The 21,229-nt window shown below is 44.2% G+C and overlaps 1 protein-coding gene and 1 pseudogene across 3 annotated transcripts in view; one reads left to right on the top strand and one right to left on the bottom strand.

Annotated features, from left to right (window-relative positions):
- The window catches only part of SPECC1 (sperm antigen with calponin homology and coiled-coil domains 1), a 247,101-nt gene that overhangs the window by 121,393 nt on the left and 104,479 nt on the right, over positions 1–21,229 (bottom strand). The window lies entirely within an intron of this gene.
- Positions 3,399–4,344, top strand: LOC308532554 (transcription factor Ovo-like 2; annotated as a pseudogene). Its single transcript has 2 exons — positions 3,399–4,192; positions 4,337–4,344. The product of its transcript is annotated as a transcription factor Ovo-like 2 (transcript).

Genomic DNA, 21,229 nt, shown 5'->3' with positions numbered 1-21,229 from the left:
TGGTCACTATGAATCAGGAATCTTTCATTGCAACAGAAAGCCCAACTCAAGCTTGCAACGATAAAAAGAAGTTTTTGGCTTGCCTAACTGCAAGTCTAGGAGCGTGTCCAACTTCAGGTCCAGCTCACTAGCAATGTGTGTGTAGGGTGGTTTCTCTCCGTCTCTTGCTCAGCCTCCTCAAGAGGCCACCTTCATCAGTAAACTGCCCTCACGGCTGCACGATGCCTCTGGCAGCTCTAGGCCTCACCATCAAGTCCAATGAGAGAACGAAGTCTCCCCCAGAAGCCCCAACAAATGTCTCCTTGCATTTCATTCTGACTGCATCTGTACCATCCCTGACTTATTGAGGTCAAGGGGATATGCTGATCCACTGAGAAGAGGAAAAGAGTGAATTATCCAAGGAGAATGTCTGAAAGAAGAGGAAAGTAGGTGCTGGACACAAACATCAAACACAAAGCGTTCATAATGTGATCTGAGCAAAGATGAAGTGAGCTCCCCGATATAGTAGTGCATTGTGTAGTAGTAATACGACAACATGTGTCTCATACACCAGTTTAAAACAAGCAAAAAGGGCTTCAGACCCAGCAGAGGATATTAGCCAACAATCAAAAATTAAAATTATATATACTGCTTAGCATGCATTATACTTATGCATAATATATACCTAAATTATAATTTTGATTGAAAAATGGGAACTGAACTTTAAGACTACTGTGATTGTAAAGAGGCAAACAGCTGTTTATGAGGCCATTTGTCTGTGTGCAATAAGCAGTTGGGATCGGCTCTATAAAGGCTCTTCTAACATGAGAATGAAAATCATCACAGTCAAGATGCTACTTACTAAATCCTCACATTCCAGTTGCCATTATTTCAGGACAAGCTTCCCCATAACTTCACTGGTTAAAACAACCATTTTACTTTGCCTATTACTTAGCAGATCATAAATTTGGGGAGGGCTTGGCCAGGCAGTTCTCACTCAGATGCTCTCAGGTGGTTACAGTCAAAGAATGGCTGGCGCTGCAGTCACTTGAGGACGTGACTGGGCCAGACAGCCCACCTGGCTCACTCACATGTCTGATAGGCGACACTGTCAGATAGGAGCTCAGCTGGGCTGCTGGTTGGACACTGTGGTGTGGCGTCTCCAACATGGTCTCAGAGCAGAGACCTCCAAAATCAACCCACACCATTAACAGTTGACAAAGGAGGCAAGAGCGGACAATGCAGTAAAGACAGTCTCTTCAATAAATGGTGTTGGAAAAATTGGATAGGTTATTTGCAAAGAAGTGAAACTAGACCACCAACTTATACCGTGCACCACAATAAGCTAAAAATGGATAAAAGATTTAAATGTAAGTCGTGAAACCATAAGAATTCTAGAAGAAAGCAGGCAGTAAAATCCCAGACATCTCACATAGCAGTATTTTTGCCGCCACATCTCCTAGGGCAGTGGTCGGCAAACTCATTAGTCAACAGAGCCAAATATCAACAGTACAACGATTGAAATTTCTTTTGAGAGCCAAATTTTTTAAACTTAAACTATATAGGTAGGTACACATTGTTATTAACTTAATTAATAATTTTGGATTGAATACTTAGTATTAACAACATGAGTTCAATACACTAATGTATTTATGGAATGCCTATTATGTGTCTAAGGCTGGAGATAACATGACATCCTTCTGGAACTTACATTCTAGTGAGGAAGATCAACCTCAAATAAATAAATAGTCACATCAAATAATTGCAGTTGTCATGAGTGCTAAGGAAGGAAATAAACAGTAAGCAAGAGAAGTTATTTAGCAAGGTTAGGCATTTAAACCCCTCTAAGCAGATAAGTTTCATTTTATAATAATAAAGCCACCAACACAAAAGAATTACAATTCTTAAATTGATGACAAAAATACCTGTAGGATTTGCAGCTGGTTGGAAAAAATACAGGTAATTTTATGCTTCGAGTAGGTACTTCTGTCACCCGAGCGTGATTTGCGGATGCGACTAGCACTAACCACTGCACAATCAGACTGCTGACTGACTGGCTCACTCAACTCATGCATGAACTGCGCGCCTCCCCGGCGCTGCATCTCCCGTCCCCCGACCGACTGACACCCCCCACTTCTTCTAACATCACTTCTTCAAAATAGACTCGCCCAGGCTGAAAACCGACTTCTGCTCATGGACCATGAAGTTTCAATCGCGCTATACGTGCGCGCCCACACGTGGTATTTTATGGAAGAGCCACACTCAAGGGGCCAAAGAGCCGCATGTGGCTCGCGAGCCACAGTTTGCCGACCACTGTCCTGAGGCAAGGCCAACAAAGGAAAAAATAAACAAATGGGACTACATCAAACTAAAAAGCTTCTGTACAGCAAAAGAAACCATCAACAAAATGAAAAGGAAACCCACTATATGAGAGAACATATTCACCATCAATACATCTGATAAGGGGTTAATCTCCAAAATTTATAAAGAACTTATATAACTCAACAGCAGGAAGACAATACAATTAAAAAATGGACAATGAACCTAAATAGACACTTCTCCAAAGAAGACATACAGAAGGCCAAGAGACATATGAAAAAATGCTCAACATCACTAATCATTAGAGATGCAAATTAAAACTATAATGAGGCATCACTTCACACTTCGCAGCCAGAATGGCTACTATCAATAAGTCAACAAACAAGTGCTGGCGAGGATGTGGAGAAAAGGGAACCCTAATATGCTGCTGGTGGGAAGGCAGGCTGGGGCAGCCACTGTGGAAAATAGTATAGAGTTTCCTCATAAAATTAAAAATGGATCTGCCATTTGACCCAGAGATTCCACTTCTATGAATATATCCTAAGAAACCCGAAACACCATTCAGAACGAATATATGCACCCCCATATTCCCCCATGTTCGTATTTACAATGGCTAAGATCTGGAAATAGCCTAGTACCCATCAGTAGAGAAGTGGATAAAAAAGCTGTGGTACATTTACACCATGGAATACTATACAGCAGTAAAAAAGGATCTCTTACCCTTTGAGACAGCATGGAGAGACCTGGAGAGCATTATGCAAAGGGAAATAAATCAGAGAAAGACAAATATCACATGATCTTACTTATATGTGGAAACTGATGAACAAAATAAACTGATGAACAAAAAAGGTCCAGAGGCATGGATACATGGAACAGACTGACAGATGGCAGAGGGAGAGTCATTGGGGGAGCAGGAAGAAACTAACCAAAGAACACACACTGGACAGGCCGGGGTGCGCTGCAGCAGAGGTGCAGGGAGCAGAAGGAGAGGGCCGGCTAGGCGGGAAGGTGGGCTCTGGCAGCCAGAACGGGGACCCAGCCATCGCTGCCGTCCCTAGCAGGGAGCAGCCGGGAGGAGGGGGGCCGGAGGGGGCCCCACCATGCCCAAAGTCTTCCTGGCAAAGCGGAGGAGCCCAGGAGTCTCGGTCCGCAGCTGGGGTGAGCTCCTGGACGGACGAGGAAAGGGCAGATACCCACATCCCAGTGGGCCTGGGCTGTCTGCTCTGCGACCCCCACCTGCCGCAGGACTGCCGCAGTGGTGGCAGCAGCAGCGGTGCGGGGCAGCCTGGAGGCACCAGAGCACCTAGTCCCTGCGCACCCTGAGCGTGAAACCCTGGAGACGCCGAGGACCCCGGTGGACACCTGGTGGCGAACAGCGCTCGGTCGCCAGGCACAGGCAGCGACGGGGCAGGTCACAGCTGTGACCTGTGTGGCACGGGCTTCCGCCTCCAGCGTATGCTCAACCGGCACCGCAAGTGCCACGACCAGGTGAAGGGGCACCGGTGCACCTCCTGCGGAAGGGCTGCAAGGACACCTGTGACCTGCAGAGGGACGCCCGCAGCGCACAGGCATTCGCCCCTGCAAGTGTGACTTCTGCAACCAAGCCCTCCTCGGCGAGGCTGCTCGGAGTCCCACCTGGAGAGAGTCCAGGGGTGCAGAGCAGTGTGCCCACAAGCTGCGCCGACACACACACACACACACACACACACACACACACACACACCCCGGAGGACCTGTCCCTGCACGTGAACAGTGCCCACCCCGGCAGCGGGTCTCAAAAAGACATCCAACAAACTGGCAGCCCCTTTGCAACACAAGCTGACATCCACACTCCAGGGGAACGAGCGAGGAGGGGGAGAAATGAGGAGGAGGAGGCGAAGGAGGAGGGGGAGAAGTGAGGAGGAGGAGGGGGAGGAGGAGGAAGGGAAGGAGGAGGGGGAGGAGGGGGAGGGGGAGGGGGAGACGCCATGCTGACACGTTTACACGGATGTTTGGTTTTGAGGGTCCCACTGGCTCTTTCCTTTCGGGGCCTCGGCAGGGGTCTAGACCGCTCCAAGGCTGCCGATTTTAATGGTGGTGTCAGGTCCCCTGCCACCCATGCCCTGTTGAACACAATCATGTTAACCAAGTTGATGGGTGGCTGTGATCACCAGGCAGGACTTTTTGGGGTGTTTTTTTTTTTGGATTTTCACACAAGGAGGCAGAAGTGTTCTTAGAGAGACCATCATATTATGGTGCCTTGAAATAGAAGTACTTCCACTTGAAATGCTAAAAACAAAACACACACACACACACACACACACACACACACACACATACTGTATGCATATATGCATAATGCACGGACACAGATAATGTGGTAAAGGCGTGGGGGGGGAGAGGGGGCTGGTTGGAGGTGGGCGAAGGGGGGACATCTGTAGTACTGGCAACAATAAAAAAAATAAAAAGAACAGTTTCAATCTCAATAGCTACTCTGAATTGCGTTCCAAAAAGATTGTGATCATTCACAGCACCAGCAATGCATGGGTTTCTCTACACCCTGACCAGCAGGGCAAGTTCTCATTCCTTTGAATGGGTGAAAAATGGTTTTTTTTGATTTCCATTTCTCTGACTACAGTGATGTTCAATATCTTTGTTTTGTTTTTTTCTTTTTTTCTTTTTGTCTCACCACCTCTTTTGGCATTTCGTTTTTTCTTGTTTTATTTGTTTTAGTTTTTCCCTATTTGTGTGCCTCATATATTCAGGATATTTTGCAGTACTTCCCCCAAATTATTACATATGCCTAATAAGAGATTGGTTCTACCCCAGTATTTCTTTTCTTTTTCTTCCTCAGCACCGTGCCTTTTTGTTGGACATTCTCCAGCCTCTTTTGCAGCTGCATGTGTCTGGGTGACCAGGTTCTGGCCACCTGGATAAAGCAGTTTTGGGCAGTGCTCACCCTTTCCATCATCCTGCTGCCTGAAATGCAAATGCCAGGTTTGGGACCATGAGGTCAGGGTCTCACACAGCGGACTCAGAAATCACCAGGAGCCTGAGCCCACACACCACCGAGCCTGGACCATCCACCAACACCCTTATATGAGAAATAAACTTGGGTCTTGTTTAAGCCATTATTATTTGGGGGTTTTTTTCGCTTGCAATTAAATTTAATTCTAATACAGACAATGACCCTGAATATAAAATAACCATTTCCTCAAAAAGCAAAAATAAAAAATAAAACAAAATACAAGCTTCTTGATCAACTTAAGTAAGCTTTTATTCTGGATATAGTCAAATCCTTATCTTAATTTATATAATACTTATCCTATATAATAAAAGCTTAATATGCTAAGTGTCTGGTTGACCGGTCAGCCGTTCAACCAATCAAAGCGTAATATGCTAATGATATGCTAAGGACACTCAACCACTCGTTATGGTGTGCACTGACCAGCAGGGGGCAGACAGTTGACCAGTCGCTAAGATGTGCACTGACCACGAGGGGGCGGATGCTCCAACCAGTAGGTTAGCTTGCTGCTGCGGTCCAGTCGATCGGGACTGAGCGAGACAGGCCGGACATGCCCTGGAGTCCTCCTGCAGTCCCTCCCCAGCTGCCAACCTCCCGCATCCCTCCCTGGCCTTGATTGTGCACCAGTGGGGCCCCTTGGCCTGGCCTGTGCCCTCCTGCAATCCAGGACCCCTCGGGGGATGTCGGAGAGCAGGTTTCAGCCCAATCCCACAGGCCAGGCCAAGGGACCCCACTGGTGCACGAATTCATGCACCAGGCCTCTAGTATATATAGTTGACCCTTGAACAACATAGGGGTTGGGGTGCCAACACCCATACAGTCAAAAATCCACAAATAAGTTCTGAGTCACCCTCGGTACCTATGAGGGACTGATTCCCCTCTGGCCCCCACCATAAATGGATACCAAAATCCGAGGATGTCCAAGTCCTTTATATAAAACTAGAGACCCAGTGCATGAAATTCATGCACAGATAGGCTCCCTAGGCCTAGCCAGCGATCAGGGCTGATCGGGGCCTTCCAGCTGCCGGCCGGGCCTTCCTTCCCAGGCTGCTGGCTGCCGGCTGGGGCCTTCCTTTGTTCCGTGCCGCCCCCTATTGGTCAGCACACATCATAGCAAGCGATCAAACTCCCGGTCTCCCAGTCAAACTCCCGAGGGGACACTTTGCGTATTAGCCTTTAATATATATAGATGGTATAGAATAATGCACAGTCAGCCCTCTGCATCTGCGGACTCCCACTAGTGGATTGAAAATACTTTTTTGTATCTATGGGTGGTTGAATGTGCAAATACGAAATCCACCAATACAGAAAGCCAACTCTATATTTATTGAAAAAAACTGATGTATAAGTGGACATGCACAGTTCAAATCCTTGTTGTTCAAGGATCAACTATATATATATATATATATATATAATATTTAATATGTATTACCTATTTACACAGAAAATGTGCTCTTAAATATTTATTATATTATATATTAATATATAATAATATATAATGCCTTATTACATTATATAATATACTAGAGGCCCGTTGCACAAAAATTTGTGCACTCGGGGGGGAGGGGGGGACCCTCAGCCCAGCCTGTGCCCTCTCGCAGTCTGGGACCCCTCGGGAGATAACGACCTGCTGGCTTAGGCCTGCTCCCGGGTGGCAGAGGGCAGGCCCAATCCCTAGGTGCAGCCCCTGGTCGGGCTCAGAGCAGGGCTGATTGGGGAGTTGGGGCGCCGCCCCCTGTCATGCACAAAGCAGGGCGATCAGGACGTTGCGATGCCACCCTCAGTCACGCTCAGGGTAGGGCCGATTGGGGGGTTGGGGCACATTCAAGGAATGGGTCACATTCAAGGAAAGGTCGATGGGGAGGTTGTGGCGCCACCCCGTCACGCACAGAGCAGGGCCCATCAGGGGGGTTGGGGCTCCGTACCCTGTCACGCACAGAGCAGGGCCGATCAGGAGGTTGGGGCGCTGCCCCCTGTTATGCACAGAGCAGGGCCCATCAGGGGGGTTGGGGCTCCGTACCCGTCACCCACAGAGCAGGGCCCATCAGGGGGTTGGGGCGCCGCCCTCTATCACCCACAGAGCAGGGCGGATCAGGGGGTTGGGGCGCCGCCACTCTCACACTCAGGGCAGGGCCGATGGGGAGGTTATGGCTCTACCCCGTCACACACAGAGCCGCAAGGCGATCAGGGGATTGGGGAGCTCCCCCCTATCAGGCACAGAGCAGGGCTGATCAGGGGGTTGGGGCTCCTTCCCCTGTCACGAACAGAGCAGGGCGGATAGGGAGGTTGTGGCCCCGCCCCGTCACACACAGAGCCGCAGGGCGATCAGTGGTTTGGGCACGGTCCCCTGTCACACTGATCCCGGTGCCAGGAGGCCTCTCAGCTCCGCTGATCCCGGTGCTGGGAGGCATATTACCCTTTTACTATATAGGATAGAGGCCTGGTGCACGGGTGGGGGCCGGCTGGTTTGCCCTGAAGGGTGTCCTGGATCAGGGTGGGGGTCCCCACTGGGGTGCCTGGCCAGCCTGGGTGAGGGGATGATGGCTGTTTGCAGCTGGTCACATACCCTTCAGGGTGGCGGTCCCCACTGGGGTGCCTGGCCAGTCTGGGTGAGGGACTGAGGGCTGTTTTCAGGCTGGCAGGTGACTGAAGCTCCCAACTGCTCCTTTTTTTCTTTTTCTTTTTTTATTCTGGGCCAGCTTTAGCTCTGAGGCTCCAGCTCTTAGGCCTCCTCTGCTGAAAGCAGGTTTCTGGCCTTTGTTTACCTTCTGTATTTGAAACAATGTTGCGATCCTGCTGGCTGAAGCCCAGTGACTAAAGCAGGTTTCTGGGGTTTTGTTTAGCTTCTATATTTGTAACATAGTTGCTTAGAGTTGCAGCTCAGAGGCTGGCAGCGGCAGGCGGGGAATGTTGGAGTCCTCCATCACTGAAGCAAGCAAGCCTCATGTTCGCTTCCAGCTGCCTGGCTGCTGGTCGCCATCTTGGCTGGCAGTAAATTTGCATATCGCCCTGATTAGCCAATGGGAAGGGTAGCGGTCGTACGCTAATTACCATGTTTCTCTTTTATTAGATAGGATAATACAATAAATTTATATTTAGATGTACATATTTTAAATCACATATAAAATATATTCATTTAGCCAAAACCGGTTTGGCTCAGTGGATAGAGCATCGACTTGCGGACTGAAAGGTCCTGGGTTCGATTCCGGTCAAGGGCATGTACCTGGGCTGTGGGCGCTTCCCCAGCGGGGGATGTGCAGGAGGCAGCTGATCGATGTTTCTCTCTCATCAATGTTTCTGACTCTCTATCTCTCTCTCTTCCTCTCTGTAAAAAATCAATAAAATATATTAAAATATATATATATATATATATATATATATATATATATATATATATTCATTTAGAAATATTCATCCCATACTCATTTTTCAAGAAAATTTTTATCCAAATTCATCACCTGCATGTTCTACATCACTGTCTTCATTATTACTAGAGCTACTTTTAAGCCGTCTATTCGAATTTGCAAAACCCACCTAAGCTGTTTTGAGATTTGGCGTTTTTGAATCCAGTGACAATATCTCGCTGTCACTGAAAATTTACCAAGTCATAAATACATATTCACATGATATTGAGTCAACTTAAAAAAATTCCTCCTGAGAACCTGGGAGAAAACAAGATGGCGGCATAGGTAAACACTAGAGTTTGCTGCCTCGAACAACCACTTCAAAAATACAACTAAAAGACGGAACGGACATCATCCAGAACCACAGGAAGGCTGGCTGAGTGGAAGCTCTACAACTAGGAGGAAAGAGAAAAACATACCGAGACTCAGAGGAGGCGCAGTGCTGAAGTGAAATACTAAGGTGCGAAGTGCATGTGGAGCGGGCTGGCGGCTGATGGTGCGGTTGTCGTTTTCAATCGGGAGGGAGTCTCAGGCTGTGAGCTCCAGTTCCGGGTGAGTCTCTAGGGACCCAGATTCATACGGGAGAAGCGGGACAGTCTGGCATCACTCAGAACCCTAGGGCAGCTTTCTCTTTGTGGGGCTTGCAGCGATTACTGGGACACTGAGAAGCAGAGCCTCTGAGGGCAAGACTGAGAGCAGCCATAATTGCTAACCCCACCCTGTTGATCCTGTGGGACCCGCCCCGCCCAAGCCCTGCAGGGAGGCTTTTGCTGGATAGCCTCAGGCAAAGGCTAGATTAGCATCTCCCTAGAGATCCAGGAACCAGGAAGCCCAGAGGTCAGAGTGGGACCATCCAGTTTGCAGCTCTGTGGAACCATAAAAGACACACTCAGGGGGCAGACTCAGTGAGCACCGAAGCCCCATCGAAGCAAGTCTAGCCCCAGAGGGGTGTCTCCAGCACAGAAATTCTCCCACTGCAGACACAGCTGATTCTCACAGCTAATTGGCCTGGAGGTCAATTCCTCACAGTGATAACTACAACAATCAAGGCTTAACTACAACAAGACTGTACACAAAGCCCACAAGGGGGTGCACCAAGAGTGCCTACCTCAGGTAATTGGGACACTTAGCACAGAAAGTTACTCTATCGACACAGCGAAGCATAAAAAATGCCGAGACAAAGAAACAGGACACAAACGACAGAATTGGAGGGAAGCAAACTGTTGGATATAGAGTTCAAAACCACACTTTTAAGGTCTTTAAAGAACTGTCTAGAAGCCGCCGATAAATTTAATAAGGCCCTCAAAAAGACTGGTGAGACCGCCGATAAATGTAGTGAGATCTTCAAGAAGACTGGTGAGACTGCTGATAAATGTAGTGAGATCCTCAAGAAATCTAATGAGACCCTCGATGTTGTGATAAAGAACCAACTAGAAATTAAGCATACACTGACTGAAATAAAGAATATTATACAGACTCCCAATAGCAGACCAGAGGGTCGCAAGAATCAAGTCAAAGATTTGAAATACGAAGAAGCAAAAAATACCCAACCGGAAAAGCAAAATGAAAAAAGAATCCAAAAATACGAAGATAGTGTAAGGAGCCTCTGGGACAGCTTCAAGCGTACCAACATCCAAATATTGGGGGTGCCAGAAGAAGAGAGAGACCAAGATATTGAAAACCTATTTGAAGAAATAATGACAGAAAACTTCCCCTACCTGGTGAAAGAAATTGACTTACAGGTCCAGGAAGCGCAGAGAACCCCAAACAAAAGGAATCCAAAGAGGACCACACCAAGACACATCATAATTAAAATGCCAAGAGCAAAAGACAAAGAGAGAATCCTAAAAGCAGCAAGAGAAAGAAAATCAGTTACCTACAAGGGAGTACCCATACGACTGTCAGCTGATTTCTCAACAGAAACTTTGCAGGCCAGGAGGGAGTGGCAAGAAATATTCAAAGGGATGAATACCAAGAACCTACAACCAAGACTACTTTATCCAGCAAAGCTATCATTCAAAAGTGAAGGCCAGATAAAGAGCTTCACAGATAAGAAAAAGCTAAAGGAGTTCATCACCACCAAACCAGTATTATATGAAATGCTGAAAGGTATCCTTTAAGAAGAGGAAGAAGAAGAAAAAGGTAAAGATACAAATTATGAACAACAAATACACATCTATCAACAAGTGAATCTAAAAATCAAGTGAATAAATAATCTGATGAACAGTATGAACTGGTGATTGTAATCGAATCAGGGACATAGAAGGGGAACGGACTGACTATTCTTGGGGGGGGGGGGAGAAGGGGTGTGGGGGTGAGGGAAGAGATTGGACAATAATCGTGCACCTATGGATGAGGACAGTGGGTGGGGAGTGAGGGCAGAGGGTGGGGTGGGAACTGGGTGGAGGGGAGTTATGGTGGGAAAAAAGAGTAACTAATGTAATAATCTGAACAATAAAGATTTAATTTAAAAAAAAAAAAAGACAGAACCTGGCTGGAGAACCTGGATAGAGAACCTGGCTATGCTGATCAACCGAAAAAAAAAAAAAAAAATTCCTCCTGTGGGTATATACCAGTATTTGTTATCTCTGCGACCTAACCACTTACTGTACTGTTATAATCTTTCAACGCCTCAATTCAACATGTAACACCCCACATAATAAATATTAAATTTGTTTTAAATTTGTCTCACTTTTTCTAAACCAATTCTCTCAGTTGGCCTCTACAAAACTCTAAAATTAAAACAAAATGAGGTTATTTTAGTCAATCTTCCCCGAATATTATTTTGTTATGCAGAATAAATTAAGAACATGCCCAGTTAGCCCCGCCAGTGTGGCTCAGTGACTGAGTGATGACCGGCTCAGTGGTTGGGCAGCAGTGCCCAGCCTGAGCCAATTCTGTGTGAATGTGTTATTTAAAACCTCTATATTTTTGCTTCCAAGAGGTCATGGTTCCAATCCCAGTCAGGGACCATGCTCAGGTTGGGGGACTGATCCCCAGTAGGGGGCGTGCAGGAGGCAGGTGGTTCATAATTCTCAGCATTGATGTTTCTATCTTTCCCTCTCCCTTCCTCTCTGAAATCAATAAAACATAAAAAAAAAGAACATGCCCAGTAAAAGTGTCACTTTGTAAGGCTTGAATGTAAGGATCTTCCTTTTTCCTAAGAAATAATGTGGGGGGAAATTTGTGTGATATCCAGGCATATTAATTTGACGATTAATAATTGTACAATATTAAATCAGCCCACCCTGGAATGCAGTGTAGTGTCTCCATTATTTTGAGTCTTGTTTTATGAACCACAATGAGATTTAATACTTTTCACCTTATGCACTATAATACTGTTAAAATTATTCCTAGATATTTTATGACACCTGTGAATTGGCTATTTTTTCAATTTCCAGTGCTAACCAGCTATTGCTAGTATAGAAAAAAAGCCATTGTTCTTTTTATATTTCTTTTATATACAATCACTTACAAATGCCCTTATTCTTGGGATTAATTTGGTTTTCTTTCTTTTCAATATTTAAACCGAAAGATGTTTTTGACATATTGCATAAACACCAAAACAATGTTAAATAACAGTAATAATACTTCCATTTCCTCCAGTTTTTCCAATTATTACTATAGACTGTATTTTTAATTTCTTTTGTACATGAGATAATAGATGCTTATTCATTTTTAACATTTTTTCCTTTTTTTCTTCAATCAGAAAGTTTCCAAAGTCTTTTCAAAGAAGTGGTGCTTTATCTTTTATCTTCTTTATCATTTTATATTTTATTTCAGTTTTTATCATTATTTATTTTTAAAAATATTTTTTAGTTATTTTATTTTTTTAATTATTTAATTTTTAAAATTGATTTCAGAGAGGAAAAGAGAGGAAGAGAGAGAGAGACACATCAATGATGAGAGAGAATCACTGATCGGTTGCCTCCTGCATGCCCCCCACAGGGATCAAGCCCACAACCCAGGCATGTGCCCTGAACGGGAATCGAACTGTGACCTCCTGGCTCATAGGTTGATGCTCAACCACTGAGCCATGCCGGCTGGGCTTAATTTATTTCTTTATTTTGTTTCCTTTCTTAGTTTCATATGGTGAATATTTTGCTCATCTATTTTCAGTCTTTCTTATATTAATAAAAGCACTGATGATTATACATTTTCCTGATTATAGCATTAACTCTATTCCACACATTTTGCTACAAAGCTCTCCTTCTCCACTTATCTCTGATTTATAACTGTTGTTTTAACTTTCTTTTAGTGCAGAAATTATTTAAAACATGTCTCTGAATTCCAAAGTAGTTTTTTAAAATAATCATCTTGCCCTGACTGATTTGGCTCAGTGGACAGAGCTTCGGCCTGCAGACTCAAGGGTCCCAGGTTCGATTCCAGTCAAGGGCATGTACCTTGGTTGCGGGCACATACCCAGTAGGGAGTGTGCAGGAGGCAGCTGATCGATGTTTCTCACTGATGTTTCTAACTCTCTGTCCTTCTCCATTCCTCTCTGTAAAAAATCAATAAAATATATTTTAAAAAAATAATCATCTTTTTTAAACACTCATTGATTAAGATAACAGATTATTGCACATAAAATCTTAATTTTTATATTTTTACTTTTTTGTTGTTGTTAATCCTCACCTGAGGATATTTTTTCCATTGACTTTCAGAGAGAGTGGGAGGGAGGGAGGGAGGGAGGGAGGGAGGGAGGAAGGGAGGGTGAGAGGGGGAGAGGGAGGGAGGAAGGAGAGGGAGAGAGAGAGAGAGAGAGAGAGAGAGACACAGACACAAACATCAATGTGAGAGAGAAACAATGATTGGTTGCCTCCCCAAACAGGGGATTGAACCTGCCACACTTCAGTGAGCAGCAGATGCTCTAACCATGGCCAGGGCTGTATTTTACTTTTTGTTTTCTGTGACAAAGTTACGTGATCAAGTTCTGTGAACAATTCATAGATCTAGGAAGACTGTCTATTCCCCCATCTATAAATTTGTTGAATGTGTTATTTAAAAACCCTATATTTTTGCCCTGGCCGGCATTGCCCAGTGGTTAGTGTTGGTCCACATACTTAAGGGTTGCAGGTTCAATCCTGGGATGTTTGTTCGTTTTTCTCTCTCTTCCTCCCCTTCTACCCTCCCGCACCCTCCCCCCTCCCTCCGGCCCTTCAACTCTCTCTAAAAATCAATGGAAAAAGTATCCTCAGGTGAAGATTTACAACAATAAAAAAAAAAATCCTCTATATTTTGGCTTTTTTAATTTGTTTCAGAGTTTGAAAACTGGCAGCCTGCAAGTTACAGATATGTTTTGTTTGGCTGGTAATTCTGCAGCAACTCAATAGTCTTTAAAAATTGATTTTATAAATGCTTTAAAACATATGAATCTTAATGCCTTTAGGCAAGGTATACGTTCTCTAGTTCACTGCGCAATTCCCATCATCTCCGCTGCCATACTCCTAATAACACATATTCATGTTGCCCAACTAGTCCCTGTGGGCATCCAAGTTGGCGATCAAGTTCCCTGACCTGTCAATTTACATCTCTGAGTATAGTATGGTTTTAAAAAAGTCAAGTTCTTCTTTTATTCTCAGTTTTTGTTCTATGTATTTTTTGCTGAACTTTAAGGACAGTTACATACTTTTAGTTTATATCAGTGTATGATGTCCTTCTCTGTCCTCTCTAATGCTTTTGTTCTTGCATTCTGCTTTGTCTAATACTAATATTGCCGATCTTTGTTTTTTAATATGAGTTTAGCTTAAGAATATTTATTGTGGGGATATTTGGCTTTGTTTTTGTGCTTCATTTTGTTTACTATTTATTAACTCTTGTTTAACTTTTTTCCTCCTCACTTTTGCTGATTTGATATTGCTTCTCCTTATTCCTTTCTACCTGCTTACTCCTCATTATCATCCTCAAGCTGTTATTTTGGGAATACTATGCTTTTCTTTCCTGTTTGTGGTTACCAATCATTACTAACAGCCTTAACTATACCTTCATCAAAATCAAGTAACTATGTCCCCATCCCCCATCACTAAACAGCAAGATTAATGTAGAGTACTTTCACCTCTCAGTGCTGGACCCGCACCCACAATCCTGGGTTTTGCTGTGATAGTCTAGAATTCTGAATTCTGCACTATTTCCTAGATTTTCCCTAGATTTTCCCTGAATGTGAGATCTTTCTTTCAAGAATACATTATCAGCCCTAACCAGTTTGGCTCAGTGGATAGAGCGTCGGCCTGCGGACTGAAAGGTCCCAGGTTCGATTCTGGTCAAAGGCATGTACCTTGGTTGTGGGCACATCCCCAGTAGGGGGTGTGCAGGAGGCAGCTGATCGATGTTTCTAACTCTCTATCCCTCTACCTTCCTCTCTGTAAAAAATCAATAAAATATATTAAAAAAAAAAAGAATACATTATCAATTTCAGCTGCATTAGTTTCCTCCATTTATGTATATTGAAGCATAGTAACCTCCATCTTGTATAAAAACTGCTGTTTGAAATTCTCTGCTATTGTTAGATAGTCCCTTATTCTGTAAACTCTGTCATTTTTAGACAGTTTCTTATTCTGTAGAATAACTGTTTTAGTTTGAATAATAGAAAAAGATAAAACCTTAACTGTCTGATCTTGCAAGCTAGCCATCTAACGTAATGGACTAATACTGATAATAATTCCCGTATTCTTATGCCAAATGTTTGTTCTTTATGTATCCAAGATTACAAACTGTAACAATAACTCACACAGAGCTCTTTGTAAAATCTGCACACAAAAAGCCCGAAAGGTATAAATACAGGAAACTTCCTCTGTGTCTTCGCTCAGAGATTTGGAAGAAACACCTCCCTCTGGGCCGCGCAATAAACGACTTCTAATTAATTGACTCATTAAGGCGTCTCGTATCTATCTCGCTGATTTACGATACGATAATACAATGTTTCATTTGCAAGATTCACTTCTCAACATTTTCTTAAGTTCTTCCTCTTCTTCTATCTTGATCCTTCTACTGACTCAAATAATATATCTAATTGCACATTTGAATATTTGCTCATAGGGTATATAAATCCTTCATGTCTAAAAAGATCTTTCTTTTGCCATGACTCATTGAATAATATCTTGGCAGGAGAATTTGTACCTGGCATTCTTTCTGGCTACCTAGCTTTTAAACCTTTCTTTCCTATGCTTGTGGGCATCACCACTCTATTAGTCTGGGTTGAAGGCGGCGTCCGCTTCCCATTAAATAAGCTGAAAATGTCAGATGTTGGCTTCCTCACCTCCACCCTCAGCCCCTTGAACCTGCCATTATTTACACCTGCCCCAAACTCTGACTCAGGAACTAATGCTGCAAAGCAAGGACTATGATGGCAAATACTCACTGGCAGCTATGGTGGTTGTAGAAAGATCAAGATCCTGACAGGCAATGAATGACCCAGGTGCCCACTGTAGGCTTGTGCCAGCATGTCCAGTGCAATGTCCATGCTCATGCAGAGCAGCAGGCCCAGTCTGAGCCAATTCTGTGTGCGACTCCAGGCACTGTTTCTGGCCGCACAGTCTCCAAGCCTCACTCTCCAGCCCTATGACAATTCTGCAGCAACTCAATATCCTTTAAGAATGGACTTTTCTTGCTAATTCAACCAAAATCAGTTCCTGTGTTCTGCAAGTAAGAAGCCAGGCCGATGTGGCTGGTACAGAAGACTTACAGCTCTTTAGTCAGTAGTCCCTACAGACACCACTAGCTTTTATGCATGAGCACTCCGATGCCATCCCAATGCTCCTCAAAACTGACCCATCTTCCTGTCCAGAAGTTGGTAGATTTCTGTCTTTATTGCTGCAGTCTAGCAATTAAGTTATGCCTTTTTCCAGAATTCCATGAGTCCTTTGTCTGGACTAAAACGTTCCTCAGCTTAGGAGTTTCCTCCTTTTATTATGTCTTCTCCATCTGTTCCTTTTCCCCTTCTAGGAATGCTAGTGTCCCACCTCACCATCTTGATGTCTTTGTGTTTTACAAAATACTCTTTCCAGAAAACTAATTCCGTTCTCAATAGGGCTGTTGTCCTTTGTGTTTAAACTAGGAAAAGTTTAAATCAGGAACAATAACTGTGAGGACAATTTCTTCTGGCGAATGCTTTCTTCCGTCTCTCTGACTTGGTCGTGCTTGTGCTGAATGCCCAGTCTGAGCGCTCTCTCTCAAATTATGAAATCCCCCTTAAAGTGGATCATACTCTTTCTTTGCTAAATATGGGTTTGGCCCATGGCACCCAAAGACATCAACACTTCTGGGCACTGGCAGATCATCACACAGAGGATGGCATGGAAGTTTTCATTCTGATACCCAGCAGGGGACGTACTGGCGCAGTGAGACCTCTCCCACCCAGCCAGGGGGGCATTTCCGTCTGCTTCTGCGGCTTTGAGAACAAGCAGAGGGGAAGCATTCCCTCCCAACTGCCAGCTCCTCCCCACGCGGGGCTCCAGGAATCTGTGGGAACCGGGCCCCTGCAAGGACTGACAGCAGGAAGGGAAAGGATCTGCCAGACCTGCCACACTGTGGCTTTTACTGTCCTGAAAACCAGTTCTGTCCTCGCTGTGGCCAGCAGGAGGACCGAGGCTGAGCTACACCATCTGCACACCCAGACAGGTATGTCAGAGATGGGCAGGGCAGGGGGTTACTGACTACTCTTCTTTTTCAACTCCCCTTCTCACATCCACTTCTAAAGCTTCTAACAGCCACACCACATGAATGCTTCCCAAATATTAATCTCTAGCTGTAAGATTTCCAACCAACCGTTTAACCTCTCTATCTCTATGTCCTGGCATGAAGGTAGTTCAGATTATTTGCATTTCACAAACCTTTTCTATCTATCTTACAGGTCCCAGGCACAGTGGTACAGGTATACTGAAATAGGGATGTACACAGCAGACGCACAGCAGACGGTTTCAATACAGTGCAATCAACAAGTGAACCAAGTAAACATGGGGCCATGGGAGCACCAAAGGGCACCGGGTCCAGCCCAGAGGGTCAGAGAAGGTGGTGGAGAAAGGCTCACCACGAAGCTGGGTCCTGAAGGCAGACGAGTAAGTGTGGAGGAAGGTCACTCTGACAGAGCTAATGGGCTCATAGACAAAGGAAGTGGGGCAGGCAGATGAAGCCCCAAACCCAATAAACAAACATGTAATAGAACAACAAAGAGGATACCAGCTTTGCTAAATCTCATCCTATGATCTTGAAAAGTATCCTGAGAAAGATCGGTTTAAGAGGATAAAACTCAGAAAGGACTCCAGGAAGCCGGAGGGCAGTGCCAGAGAGCAGCGATGAGCAGGACTGTGACTGACACATTCCTGTGATGGACCCTTCTCTGGGAGAAGCATCCTGCGGGGCACAAGGATGGCTCTTTAGCCGATGAAGAAATACAGAACATCTCCACTGACCAACAACCCTGCACACGGAGCTGAGCAGAAGATGAAGAACTACTCAGATATGTCCGTGGGCTAAAACTCAAAATTCCTAAAAGTGAGTTATTTACGTTGCCTCTCAAATGCTCCTCCTGACTTTCCTGGGGCCTGTCTTTCTCAGTGTTAACACCATTTCCCAATCATCCAATTTCTCCCTTTATAGAAAAAAAGTTTAAAATATTACTAGAGAATATAAAAGATAATGAATGAAAATATGTATCATATTCCTAGAAAGGAAGCCTCAATACTGGGAAATGTGCGGATTCTCCCCTAAAGTAATGCAATTTCACCAAAATTCACGCTGAATGTTTTTGGAAACCAGATAAAGTAGCTCAAAGAATAAATAAGAAAAAATTCTAAAAAAAAAAAAAAATTACACTGAAGAAAACTTGATTGATCGGATACTAAAATATTACATAGCTACCACAATTAAAATCATGTAATCAATGAAGCAGAATATAGAAAACAGCAAATATATCCAAGAATATGTAAGTAGCTAAAATAAAATTTAAAAAAGCAAATTAAAATCAGTGAGGAAATAAATCTTGCTCAGTAAATGCTGCTGGAATAACTGCTAAACGTTTTAAATCCATATTCTTACATCATATACCAAAGTACATTCCAAATAAATTAAAAACATTAAAAAATGGAATATAAAACCCCAAAACATGTGACCTTTGGGTGGGAAAAATCTTTCTAATGGAAAAAATAAATCTGTATATAATAGCTTCAGACTTCCGTATTTTCTTTTCTTTTTTTTTTAAGAAGGAAGTTACCTTTAATTTTTTTTATATATTTTACTGATTTTTTTACAGAAAGGAAGAGAGAGAGTTAGAAACATCGATGAGAGAGAAACATCGATTTAGTTGCCTCCTGCACACTCCCACTAGGGGTGTGCCCGCAACCAAGGTACATGCTTTTGACCGGAATCGAATCCGGGATCCTTCAGTCCGCAGGCCAACGCTCTATCCACTGAGCCAAACCGGTCAGGGCAGACTTCCGTATTTTAAAAAGACATAAAAACCTATACTACCAGAAAAAAACAACCCTGCAGAAATTATCTGCAACAATATAACAGAAAGAAATTTGTACTACTACTATACCAAAAAATAAACAAGAACAACATTAAAACTCCAGTGGACATTGAGAAAAGCCAAATCACAAAGAAAAATGACCAATAAATATATGCAGTTCAGGAGACATACAAATTAAAACAATGAAATAACTTTTTGCCCATCCAATTAGGAACAATTATTTAGGAACATAACAGTGTGGCAGGCTGCAGTGAGACCAAGCTCTCCTACACAGCTGCATGTATTTGTAACACTTCCAGAAAGAACACAGAAATACACCTCAAGGGATTTACAAACAATCTTTTATTTTAGCCAAGTAAGTATCTATTTAGAATTTAGCCTAAGGATATAGTCAGAAATTTAAACACAGATGTATTTATTAGAATTATTTAACATAGAGAAAAATATTGGATCCAACAATAAAAGGATTAAATAAATTACAGTAATATGTACAACAGAATATTGTGAACGTGTTAAGAATATTTGGGAATATTTAATAATATGAAGAAATCTTATGATACACTGTCAAATAAAAAAGGCAAGATCAGAATCTGAATATACCACAGGATTTAACTGTGTAAAAGTATGCAGGTGTGTGCATACACTCAATAATCACACCACATGGAAATAAGAGTTATTATTTTGGAGTGATCTTTACTTCCCAGATACATTTCTTTAGTTTCTTAATCTATATATAAAAAAGCCTAAGCGACCAGAATGCCAGAATGACCACTATGATGCGCACTGACCATCAGGGGCAGACGGTCAACAGAGGAGCTGCCCCCTGGTGGTCAGTGCGCTCCCACAGCCAACCTCCCACAGCCGGCCAACCTTCCCTGGTCCCTCTCCCCTGTCAGGCAGGCCCTGGGCGGCAGCTGGAAGGCCCTGATCAGCCCTGATCGCTGGCCAGGCCTAGGGACCCCAGTCATGTAAGAATTTCATGCACTAGGCCTCTAGTTTTCTCTAAAACTGACATGTATTACTAACATAATCAGACAAAACATTATATTAAAACAAAACACCAAAAAGCGCCACTAGTTCCCTTTTCTTCACAGAACACATTCCAAAACATCACAGCACACTGCTTTAAACTACACATTTCTCTGCCTACCACCCTCCTTAACGTTCTGGCAACATCCAAGACCTAAGTAGTCCCTAAAACTGCAGGGTTCTTTCACAACTCCTTTTCTTGGCAAGCGCTTATTTCCTCTGCCTAAAACCCTTCCACCCCAGCAAAGGCCCTTCAGCCTTCAGAACTCAGCTGTATGTCCCTCTTCCGTGTAACCTTTCCCAATTCCACAGGAAAAAATACTGCCTCCTGGGCGGAGTCCCCACCTCTTGCTTGGGGCCGCCCTGTGGAGGGAGTGTGCTGCCATAAAGTGTGTCTCGGCTCTTCCTCCCTGTAGGAGCCTGAATAATGCCCCTGAGGCCCTGAACATGTCCAGATCCCAAACCCTGGGGCCTGGGCACATGTGACACGGCAAAGGGACTTGGCAGGTGTGATTAAGTCAAGGATCTTGAGTTGAGGAGATCCTTTTGGATTATCTGGTGAGCTCAAAGGAATCTAAGGATCTTTTAAGAGGGTGGCAGGAAGGTCAAAGACAGAAAAGTGAGACATGAAAGCTGAGGCCCTGTCTTCTGGTTCCGCCTGCCTCTTGTCTCTCCGCACGACTGGCGACCATCGGCCCTTGGGTGCAGACAAAAGCAAGCAGCCATGGACAGGAAGAAGGGAGCTGAACAGCTTTCCAGCATCAAGTGCTCTGGGGTTGGCAGAAAGGTCTTGAACACGACAGTGCTGGCTGAACTGCACAATGAAATCTGCTGTCCACTTGCACCAAGCAGGACCCGGAACACGCCCTCCTGCACTGTGTCGGCTGTCTGGTTTAATGTGACTGAACAGGATTTTATGTAAAAACCTGGTGATCCATCGGGCTGCCTCAGAACGTGGCTTTGTTGTCACTGCTCCAGACACCGGCCTGGTGGCTGCGATATTAAAGAAGGTGGTGGCTTTATGTGATG

This window comes from Myotis nattereri, assembly GCF_964212035.1.
Source record: "Myotis nattereri genome assembly, chromosome: 16".
NCBI lineage: Eukaryota > Metazoa > Chordata > Mammalia > Chiroptera > Vespertilionidae > Myotis > Myotis nattereri.
The sequence above is the reverse complement of the archived record's forward strand: the minus strand, read 5'-3'. Positions and strand labels throughout refer to the sequence as shown.